Below are 12,327 nucleotides of genomic sequence, written 5' to 3' on the forward strand. Positions count from 1 at the left end.
AATCATCTCAGAATCCAATTTCCCAACTGCTGGTTGTCTGATACATACAAAAAATATCAGGAACGAATTTGGTATTCGTTTGGCATATTACTCTGGTTAGTTGTACCTTACCTGCATCAATACTCATTTTACCAAATAACTGTACTATAAATCTAAGGCCTTAAAGCAGTCTAGTAACAACAGTTGTGAAGAGAAGTTTTAGTAAAATTATCATTATGGATTGTATAAGTTAAACAGTATCAAGTGCTGTGCAAAGATAAACAATCCGAATTGTAATCGTAATAATTTACGTCCGGAAGTCGCCATCTTTGGTGTCAACATGGCGTCAGACATAAATTTCTGGCACCTACTCGTCAAGACCATTCCGAAAAAACCCAGTCAGTCTAGATTGTAGACTGTGAACTCTGGACTCTGAACTCTTCACGCTGGATTCTGGACACCGGGTTCTGGCGACGATATTCTGTGCTATGGACTCTGGACGCTGAACTATGGTCTCTGGGGTCTTGATTCTGGACTCTGAAATTCGAACTCTAGCTTCTGAAGTCTGGACTCTGTACTCTGGAATCTGCACTCGGAACTCTGGATTCTGCACTCTTGGCTCTCCTCTCGGGACTCTGGATTATGGGTTCTGCTCTCTGGACTATGGACACTGAATTTTAGATTCTAGACTAGACCCTTCACTTCATCGCTGGATGATGGATTCTTGACGCTGGCCTCGAATTTCTGTACTATGCTCTCTGGACTCTGAACCATGGGCTCTGGTATCTGGGGTCTTAATCCTTCACTTTGGAATCTGAACTCTGCACTAGGGTCTCCAGATTCTAATTGAGGACTCTGGTCTCTGGACCCTAGTCTCTAGATTCTGGGCTCTATGCTCTAGACTCTGGGCCCGGAATCTGGGCTCTGAACTCGGGACACTGCGCGCAGTATTTTGGGTTGAATACTCTGGTCTTTGGATTCTCGTCTCTGGACTTTGAGCTCTAGATTCTGGACTTTGAACTCTGGATGCTGCACTCTTCACGCTGTGTTCTGAACTCTCGCCTCGAGATTCTATGTTATGCACTCTGGGTTCTTGGCTCTGTGCTCTGGCGTCTGAACTCTTGCCTCAGTATTTTGGGTTAAGTACTTCCGGCTCTGGATTCTGGTCTCAGAACTCTGGACTCTGGCCACAGTAATTTGAATTGAGGACTCTGGACTCTGGACCCAGGATTCTCGACTCTCTTTACTTACTCAATTCTTAACGCTGGATTCTGAGCTCTCGCCTCGAGATTTTGTGCTATGGACTGTAGACTGTGGTCTCTGAGCTATGGGCTCTGGGTCTTGATTCTGGATTTTGGACTCTGAACTGTGGACTCTAGATTCTGGACTCCGGACTTTGGGCTCTCTCCTCGGGACTCTGAGTTCTGGTCACTGGACTATGGAGTTTGAACTCTGGATTACCGAATCTGAACTCTGGATTCTGGATTCTGAGCGCTGGAATCTGGACTCTAAACTCTGGTCTCACTATTTTTGGTTAGGGGCTCTGGATTATGAGCTGAGGACTCTGAGCTCAGTATTTTGGGAGAGGATCTTTAGACTCTGGTTTCTGGTCTCTGGACTCTAGGTTTTGGACTCTGGCATCTGAACTCTAAGCTCTGGACTCTGAACTCTGCACTCGGAGCTCTGGATTCTGGAATCTGGAATCTGAGCTCCGTCTTCGGAACTCTGGGTTCTGATCGTTGCGCTATGACACTGGACTCTGCATTCTCGACACTGAACTCTGGGTTCTAGACTCTAGATTCGCCTCAATATTTTGGGTTAAGGGCTCGCGACTCTGGATTCTGGTCTTTCTCTTCGGGACTTTAGACTCTGGGCTATGGAATCTGGAGTATGTGTTCTCTCCTCGGGATTCTGGGATCTGGTCTCTGGGCTATGGACTCAGAATAAAAATACGCTAAAAAAAAAATCAGTTTGGATAAGGAAAAGTTTTTTTCCAATAACTTTTTTTCCTTGAAAGTGCCCAAATTGAATTTTTGACGGTAGGTAGGGAACATCATTACATATCTCGGAACAAAATTTCATCCAAATCAAAAATGGGTTATTTTGTAAATCGACTTTTAATTTTTAAAATCGATTTTTTTCAGTGTAGGAGTCGATGCTGAATTTTTTTAATCTTTTTATTAAAAAATTTGACTAATTTTGTGAAAATCACTCCCATAACATTTTTTTTGTTATACTCTGAATACGATTTAGTGCGAAACGAAGGCCTCTTTTTCTGATTCACAAAAAGGGGATAAGAAGGGAATTGGAAACTACCGTGGTATTACAATGCTAAGTGCAGTTCCTAAGTTTTTCTGTAGTTCACTACCTACGTCACGGCCTTCAAACTGTTATGATCTTTCAGCTTTTTTTGACAAAATTAAAGCGGTGCTATTGGATGCAATCGTATCTCAGTGATTGTCGTCAAGATAGGTCATCGTTTATCCGAAGAGTTTGTCGGCTTATCTGGTATTCCGCAAGGCAGCCATCTCGGTCCTTTGATTTTTCTCCTGTATTACAGCGACGTCAACTTTTGCTTAGAAGGTCATTCGCTGATGACCTCAAGTTATACTACAGAATCCGAAATACTGATAACGCAGCTTCCCTTCAACGTCAGTTGGTAACTTTTGCGGAATGGTGTAAAATTGTCTTGCAGAATTCACGATTGACAGAGCGAATTGTGTCAAAGATCTCGCAGTTTTTCTCGATGAACAATTGACATTTAAGCAGGAATATTGCTCGGTTGTGTGAAACCCTCATCATCTTAACGGTGTCCATGGAATCAGAATAGCGCAGATTTATTCGGTTTTCTATCTGTCGGTTATCTTAGAACAACCCACACCAGCTACCAACTTACGAAAGTCGTGGATCGCTTATCCGACACGATACATTGCAAGTGCGGCGGGATCTATTCCGCGCTATGATATTTTAAACAATCGAATTGACTGCCCTGAGCTTCTCAGTGCGGTAAATGTGAACGTTGGCCCTCGATCTGTCCGTAATAATACATCCTCCGATTACCTCTTCTGAACTAAATGGAGCTAACGGTGCCGTTATTGGCTTGTAGCGGGGTTTCAACAGAATATCTTCCGAGTTTGATTTCCACATTTCACAGTGCAGAATACAATTAAGAAATTATCATCACTCATCAATAGTGATACGTCATAGTAAAAAGTACAGGAAAAAGCTTGCCACAATAGATCTAAATCCTGGTCGCAGTGGTTCGTCTCCCGTAAAAAATCAGCTATCATTAGGACCATACTGTGTATGTTGATATAAGCTGTAAATAAATAAATCAAAGACTGCAAGCCGATAAGCGTACGCTTTATTCAAAGCACCCCTGGTGCGTATTTTGCAACTAATTTGATATCCATTGGCTTTAAATGATAGGAGCAACCACACCAAAACAAGTTGGCCAAAGCAAGTATAGTGCTACAAATTAACACGGTCTAAACAAGCCGCAATTATCGACTCGAAAGCAATTTCTTATTGTCGGATTCCTTTTTCACACTTCAAGTTGAGGGTAGTAGGAAACCCGACTGTATCCGAAAATATTTAACACGATGTATATCACTAAGAATCCAATTCACTCTCGAGTTATAGCGAATTTTAGAACAGGAGATTGAGCAATTTTTTAAATTTTTAATGAAAATTGATACAGTAAAGAATCGAAATTGCTTTAGTGCCTTAATCGAACAATTTCCGCATTTAAAATGCGGAAACTGTCTGATTAATCTTATTAGTGCTCGCACATCCAACAGATCACACTTAAGACTGTAAGTGACCACACCTCTAAAACGCTTTTAACTACAAGCCGACTATACGAACAAACGGCCATGTACACGCCAGTAATTTCTCTAATTCTTTGAACACTCTGTGTTGCCTCGCTCTTGCTTCTACCATCAAACGATTACCTACCCAAATAGCCGAGTAATAAGTAATAGCCGGTTCCGTTTGGGGCCCGACGACCATGCAAAAAGTCGCATATATATTCAATTCATAGTTCAACGGTCAGCATGTGCCGCTGATGGGCACACTTCTGCCCCCTTGAGCCTCAGCCATCCATTTAACCCGAGGCAGACTCCTGGCACCATGCCCGCCCGGGAGTCGTTAAGGTTCAAGTTACCTTTTTTAAGCATGTGTTAGAATTGAACGCTTGGTAGTGTGGGTAGGAAAATTTGTGTTCAGCTTTGCCACCGGATTATCCATTTAAACCTTTTTAAAACTCTAAAAGAAGAATATCAGTCGATTTATTAGATCATTACAATTCAATTCATGCAAAATACCTGCTGGAAAAACCATCGGCTTAGCTGGACGGTGCTTTTGAAAAAGTGGCTGTGGTTTTTTCATTGCGCAGTTGTGGTGCGTACCCCACCTCGGTGTGGTAGTGTGATAAAAAATCACAGCCACTTTTTCAAAAGCACCGTCCAGCTAAGCCGATGGTTTTTCCAGCAGGTATTTTGCATGAATTGAATTGTGATGATCTAATAAATCGACTGATATTCTTCTTTTAGAGTTTTGAAAAGGTTTAAATGGATAATCTGGTGGCAAAGCTGAACACAATTTTTCTTACGCATACTACCAAGCCTTGAGGTAACTTGAGCCTTAAACCGAATTAAAACTTTTCCTAGGGGGTTTCTCTCTTCCTCTCGAGCGCCGCGCTCGTCAAGGCATAACGAGCGAATTGTCCAAATTATGAAGGCTTCATCTTAAGGGCTTATGAAAATGTTCATCACGATAGATGAAGTGATTTTGACACAGCTGTTTGGATACATTACGGCTGGGGGTATTAAAATGTTTTGGTATAACTAACGTTGGTTCCTCTTTGCTTTTCTCTTTCTAGGCTCGCCCCGTGGATTTGCTGGACGTAAGGTTAGTTCGGTTGGAGACGTGACGAGACCGGAGATATGTAGCGACAAGTTGCAATTAGAGGGTGATTTGCCGATTTGATTGACACTGATCGGTGATCGTAAGGTGGAACCTATTTACCGGTTTAGTTGGGTTGCGGATCGGAAAAAGGTTCACATTTATAGAAAACAGTTATTTTTATTAGGCTCGCAAGCTTGGTCAATGTTTTAAAGCCGCGTTGGAGCGATAACAGGTAGCACTTATTCGACGTAATACAACCATATTTATGACTGAGTCAGAGAAATTAAATTGAACTTGTAACATTGGAAAGTAACGCTACGAAATAGATTTTAAATAGTTTATTCGTCCAAGTCTTGTAATTTTTTCTCGATTTTAAAATTTCTATAATTTGGGTCATTGCACCTTAAACACTTTTTTCGATTTCAAAAAAATCATGACTTGTTTTTCGTTACAGCGCGAGATATTTTTTCGAAACAAAATTAGGTTGTAAATATGGTGGAGAATGAACCCAATATAAATTAAATTCGACGCTTGTAACCACTTAAAATACTAGCAAGCGGAAATTTTTTTTGGTATTCACCATAATGGTGAATGACTCTTTTAATCTCACGAGAAGCTGGGGGTATCGTTCTAATTTTATCACTTCTAGCTTGGCATTATTATCTTATAGCATATAAAATCTAACATAGTATTGTGATTCTCGGATCGCTCGGACGTACTATCCGCTAATTCACCTTCCATATTTTATTTTCCATAATTCCTGGCTGACCATTCGTAATCTTTGCGTTTTTACTTTGTGTCGGGCTCTAGTGTTTTACAATAAAAATTGTTCAACTTCAACTTGACGCATTTTTTGTGTAGCATCATAACTACTATTTGATTTTGACATTTGCTCTTCAGTTGTGAAAATGGTGTAAAAACAGAAAGAACAAAGGAGCATTCAAACACATTAAGGTGTCGAATTTCGCAAAGAAATATTTCGTGTGGCAGGCCATCTGTTCCTGTGGCTTAAAGAGACATTTACATCGCAACCGGGACCACCAAAAATTTATGTGCCGGAGTATTTGGAAAAATGGAAAAAGGCCATGAAGTGGTATGCCGCCAACAACGTTCAGGTGGTACTTAAGAACATGAACCATCACAACACGCCAGAGCTCCGCCCAATAGAAGAATATAAGCCAATCGTCAAGCGGAACTACAAGAAGACGCGAAAGACAGTTGTCAATGAGATGCAGTTTAAAGCAAACTGCCGTTCTGCGGTGAAGAAAGTGACCAGAGCCCGGTAATTCGCATTCGCTAAAAAGCTTGAGTAAATATTTTTTTCATTTCTTCTGTTTGAATAGAACTCGCAAAAAAACATGATTTTATTTTTTATTGAAAAGTTTGACCGATTTACACACATTCTTTTTCACCATTTTTTTTATCTTAACATCTTTTAGAAAAGATACATCTAATGGCGAAATTGGTGTCGAACATCATTTATCATTCAAAACTCCGCTTCCCCAGTTGGTGTCCTACCCATTTAGCTCGATCCAGTGTTAAGATTTTGCTTTTTTAACGACATTCAAATAGCTAGAGATTACTGAGTAAGGAAAGTTAGAGCCATAGTACTCAAGTGAGAGCAAGGATGTGAAATATACAGATAGGAAAACTAAAAGTGGCAGGGTCATTAGAAACAGGCTTAAAATCTTACGGGCTAATCTTTTGTCTTCTGCGTGCAAGAGTCGAGCTTGGGCAGCATAACTACGAATCACTCAAGTTTACCAACATGTCTCTGCCATCTGAGAACCGATGGCTATAGCTATGGCTCTAAATTTTCATAACTTTTTCTACTTAGCAATCTAGCTAACTGAATGCCGTGAAAAAGTAAAAAAGAAAATGTGACTACATATTAGTCAAAATAAAAAAGGAAAAGAGTTAAGATTTTGTGTATTCTAAAATAAGCAAATGGGATTGCTGAAGACTGAATCTTTACAAAAGAGCACCGTGTCTGCATCCTCAAAGTAGAGATAAATGGGGTGATCATTGATTAGAATTTTACATGCGTGGGTTTGCGAGTGCAAAGTGTTGAATGTCTTAAAGGCCCCCTACTCCAGTCAGTAATAATTTTGAACTGATTGTATTCAGTCACAAAGGACTGTACAAAATCGTACGTCCATTCTGATTCGTATCGCCTTTTTGTACCGTGGGTTATGTATGGCAATAAATAAAAGCAATCGATTCGCACAGCTACCTACTGCTGCAATAAGGTCCGGTGTGGCAAATGCGGAGGGAATCATTGGGATGATTGTTGCAGTGGTAATGCTGAAAAGTGTTTTTACTGTGAGTGGTGTAGAACTCTTGACATGTCCCGCGTACAAAAAACGCAAGGAGGAACTTCGCCTAAAGGACATTCTAGCACTCCTGTGCGGAAATGCTAAAGAGAGTTACGCCACCGACCAGGGCAAACTCTTGGGTCAGTAAGGATGTGACTTCCACGAACCCCAGGGGGAACTTCTTTTGCTTCGAGGAAGCGCTGCCACAAAACCGAAGCGAATAGCTATTGGTCTTGGAAATTTAAGATCATACAATGAGTTCCCAGCGTTCCAAGGGCGCCATAAATCTCATGGGTCATAACAATCTCGCCAGAGATTCGACTTAGTGCTGTACTGATGAAATCTTTTGATGTCGTATTTTTGATTTCTGACATTTAAATCTTTCAACATTTCTGATCCCCTTAAAAGTATTTTGTTAGCTTTTCTCTCTATAGTGGGAACATTTTTAAAGCAAATGATTGTAAAATCCTTCCATGCAACGATCGTCTTCTTCGGTTAATTCATTGAAAGAAATCACGGATTTGATCACTCTTCTGTAGTGTCATTGTAGAAGTACCTCGACAATCCATTCTACAAATCAAAATTATAATCGCTAACTGTTTAAGACCGCAAGAGACCATGCTTCATACAGGTAAACTTCGATATAACGTACATCTCGGCTTAAAAATTGTACGTTATATCGAATTGTACGTTATATCGAAGCATGCAAAATGTTCAAAGAATTGTTGTTCATGGTACTTTATTTTGTAGAATTTTGAAAACGCGTAACTAATTTTGAAAATCTAACCTACCTAGCAGTGCGAAACAACTTTTCTAATAAGAAAATTATAGTGGATCCATAAAAAGATGCCATAATCAATTTTTTTGCTTATATGAATTAAATTTATTGAAAATATTCTTTTTTTATTTTGATTTTAGAAGTTTTAACCTTAGGGCAAGCCTTAGGGTCATTCGCCTCTTTGTTGGGTTAGAGAAATCTCTTTAGAAATATCTCTAAAACTATGTGCGGGGTTGGGAATTGAACCCAGGTGAGCTGCGTACAAGGCAATCGAGTTACCAACTACGCTATCTCTACCTCCGAAAATATTCTCTATTCTGACTCCTTTCCTAATTATTAAATCATTAATTATTATTTTGTCTGGGCTTGTAAAGTGTTTTTAATATTCCCACCGTCTGCGCCTCATACAATAAAAGCAATTTATGAACTTTAATCATTAAAATAGGGTATAAAGATCCACTTGTATCCATGATTAAAAAATTTCTTAAGATATATTTCAGTCCGCTACCCGATTTCCTAAATACCCCAAACCGGTCGTGAAGCGTGCACAGTTGTCCGTGTAACTACAAATATGATCTCTCATTCTTTTGTGGCACAGCATGCTGTGGAACTTAAACGTTGTCATTCGGCCCAGAGAATCAGATTCCGCAGTCCCGAAACCAACCAACAATGGTTAAACAAATATTATCAATTTTAGTATTCAGTTAGAACTTAGGGGAGACCGGGGCTAGTTGGCTGTGTTTTCAGTTTTCATTTTTTACCGCTTTGATGTACCTAGATTTTGCAAAATAGAACACGTGGCATGGAAGGGCAGACTGTTGGCAACATCTCTGAATTTTATTAAAATGTTTGATGCATTGTCTCCATTTTTAGAGACAAAAACATGTGACGCGGAAAAACCGCCAACTTACCCCGGCCCCGGGGTAAGTTGGCGGTATGTATAGATGAACCATAAAATAAGCAATCAAATGGAGAATCAAATACTTCATGGGTCCTTTTGGAACGTGCTGAATGTCTTTTCAAGAAAACTGTATATTAATCGACATTTGCTATTATATTTCAGTCTCAATATCCCGGAATATTGACTTTGACGCGTACTCCATATTCAATAGCAAATTTTCGAAATTCTTCAGGTGACTAGCCGAAGTAAATATTTCCGGCATTGACGAGATACACAAGAAAAAGATTTTCTTACTTTGGAATGAATTCCAGAAATAAAAATTTTTTATGACTATTTTTGCATCGTAAATAGTACCGCAAACTTTCTCCGCGAGCAGCACCGCCATCACCCCAAATAACACAAAGTGTTTAAAATTTAGGAAATTTACTAGGTATGCTCGAAAACACAATATCGCTCACAACTTCCACAATACAAAATGTTTTGCAACCAAAATACATTGGATAATGGGTTTCACATAACTTGAGGTACATAACGAGAGGCAGTGCTATATGTCTAATAGAAACGGAGAAAAAGGGATTCCGCCAACTTACCCCAACCGCCAACTAGCCTCGGGCTCCCCTACTGATATTTATTGAGATAAATGGTTGGTTTTAATAAATCACGATCATACGCAAATGAAATTGAAAAAAATCGCTCTCGTAACCTTCAATGAAGTAGCCAACTCCTAACATGCTCATTAGAAGCCCAATTAGTACGTTTTAAGATTGTGTGTAACTTACTGAATTCTTAAAATATGGAATACATGCGTAATTGAAGAGAATTTGGACCTGAAAAATAAATTAAAAAATATGTACGTTATATCGAGGAAAAATGTACGTTATATCGAATGACGCTATATCGAGGGTACGTTATATCGAGGGTACGTTGTATCGAAGATTACCTGTATAACCTCACACCAAACATTAAGTGGAACAGCGATCACGGTATCCGATAAAATCGTGACTGCACAAGAACTTCCTTCGAAGGAAGAGCACTATTTTTTTGTATTGATTTTCGACAGCGTGATTTAAGCTCAAACGACAAGCGTACTAGACGTGGACGGTCTCCTACCCCTTGTGGGACAAGACATGCTTAGACTTGGGAAGCTTTATGAAAGCCAAAAAAGCGGATATTTGCACTGGTTCATCGTCGGCTAATGAGAGAACATTGATCAGTGCTTTTCAAGGACCGAAAGCGTTTAAATAATCCATATGCCGGAATTCCGAGAAAAAAGTCTTTCCGCTGTCTTTGCTGGCACAGAAAACCTACCACTTCGCACCCTCTGGAAGCGGTAACAAATCACCGTTTTCGAAGCTAAAGAATCTGTTCAATTCTGCGAAATGGTGCTGGTTGAGTTTATTCAACACGTTCCTTGCGAGTAATGTTGTACCTCAAAACTGGAGATTAGTAAAAGTTTCTTGCCATTCTGAAACCGGTGTAGCCAGCCTCCGACCACAACTCGTATCAGCCGATTGCAATGCTTTCCTATATCCGGAAAAAATGTACCGCCCAAATACTTGCTAGTTATGAGCTTTTTCTGTTTTTTGCACAAATCTCTATTATTGAGGGTACTTTTCCGAAAATTCCAATGACAGTGTCATATCTATGCATTGAGAATTGGACGAAAAATATGCGATCCAAAGAAAAACGGCGTACAGTAGTCAGAAAACATAAAAAACATTGCATCAAGTAGCTTTCGTTTTAGTTTTAAAATATCTTCGGTATTGTTGCTCCATAGCATCTAGCGCTTTATTTGCCTGTATCACATTAATTCAGAGTTCAGCCACTAGGGCTATGCTGTTATCAGTTAACAAAAAAAACTAAATATGAAGTGGTGTTTTGGACTAAGTATCGGCATTTATTTTTATTTAGTACCGGTGACAATTTAGCCCTAGGAAAATACCCAAATCCTTTTTGCAGATCACTTCCGAGATGTATTCACCAGACCTCCTGTCTATCTATCGCAACAGTTCTTTGAAAAAAAAATGGATTCTGTAACAATGACGTTTTAACATTACGAAAACAGGACCATGAACGGAAATCCTGTGTTTTATAATTATCTTTAATTTCCCTTCAGTAACGCGCGCATAACGCTTTTATTAGTGGAAATATTTGTTTTTGTTTTGTGAACTTTAGTCACGGTTTCCGCAATGTCATTACTAAAGTGGTTTTCTGCACGTGAACTAGTTCACAACTTTATAAACATTATTCAAAAGACCAAAAGTTGAATCAAGATGTTATTCATAGATTTGGGAACATCAATTCACAAAATCAAAACAGTCTGGACAACTATCGTGAACTATTTCATGAAACTCGGAATTTTATTCATGAATTAAATCAATCGTGAATTAATTCTTGATTCCAAATACATTGCATGCTCGTTTTATCAGCCCCTTGGTGAATTTTTTGGTGATAAAAAGAGGACATTGACAAAATCGGTGCAGATATTTTTCTTTCTTTTTAATAAATCGAAGCTCTTAAAATATTCTTCTTCAGTCTGATAAAATCGGGTCTTCGCTGTATATTAGTCACAATACAATATTCATGCTCGTGAAATTGTTCACAAAATCGTAAAATATTATTCATGTATTCGTGAACTGGTTCATGATTCCTAGTATAATAGTCACGACTGGCATTAGAGTGGCCAGAAAAATAATGAATTTTTGAAAACTCAATCGGCCCACCCCTGAGTCGATTCCTAGTCTCACCAGGAGTACTTGCTCCAAATTTGAAGCAAATCGGACATCTTTAGCTACCGGACCAGCATGCCTGAAGTTTGTATGGGATTTTTCGACAATTTACACGGAGAACACTCACAAACTTGTATTTTCGCCGCTAGGTGGCACTATATGCATCGTATTATCACTGTAAGTGAACATAAGAGAGATAATTTAATTGTCTACAACGAAGACTGCTAGTCAACCTGGCTTTGTTAAAAGAAGTTATTAAACTTTTAACGAAGTGATGTCTGAGTCAGTTTTGCATGAGGCATAGCAGTGCATGGTTGTGTATCGGTACTCGATTCTCACCAACTATACATTTTTGTGAGATAATTGTTAGATTTAGCTGAATAGTCTGTTCAGAAGATTTGCAGTACATAATACGAGTCATGCTTTAGTTAGAAATTTTAGTTCCACCTGTGACCACATAGAGGGCGCGAACAATAACTTTGCATAGAAGTGAGATACAATAACGAAATGTTCGGAAGAGTTATTTAAAAATGTCTGTTCTACAACTTTGCGAAAGACACCTAATCTCTATCTCTTTCCGTTGAAAAGTTAGTGTTGGCGCCCTCTATGCGGTAAAATGTGGAATTAAAACTTTCTAACCAGAACATGACTCGTATTACTTACTATAATGCTTCTAAACATACTATTGACCTAAACCTAACGAATATTTCACAGAAA

At 39.2% G+C, this 12,327-nt stretch overlaps 1 protein-coding gene across 2 annotated transcripts in view; it reads left to right on the top strand.

Annotated features, from left to right (window-relative positions):
• Nucleotides 1-12,327, top strand: part of LOC131692498 (dnaJ homolog subfamily B member 6) — a 407,140-nt gene that overhangs the window by 28,103 nt on the left and 366,710 nt on the right. For both annotated transcript variants that reach the window (XM_058979580.1, XM_058979583.1), the window contains exon 2: nt 4,862-4,890. The gene's annotated coding sequence lies outside the window, so the exon portion shown is untranslated. The remainder of the gene's footprint in view (nt 1-4,861; nt 4,891-12,327) is intronic.

Source organism: Topomyia yanbarensis, chromosome 3 (genome assembly GCF_030247195.1).
Source record: "Topomyia yanbarensis strain Yona2022 chromosome 3, ASM3024719v1, whole genome shotgun sequence".
NCBI classification, from domain to species: Eukaryota; Metazoa; Arthropoda; class Insecta; order Diptera; family Culicidae; genus Topomyia; species Topomyia yanbarensis.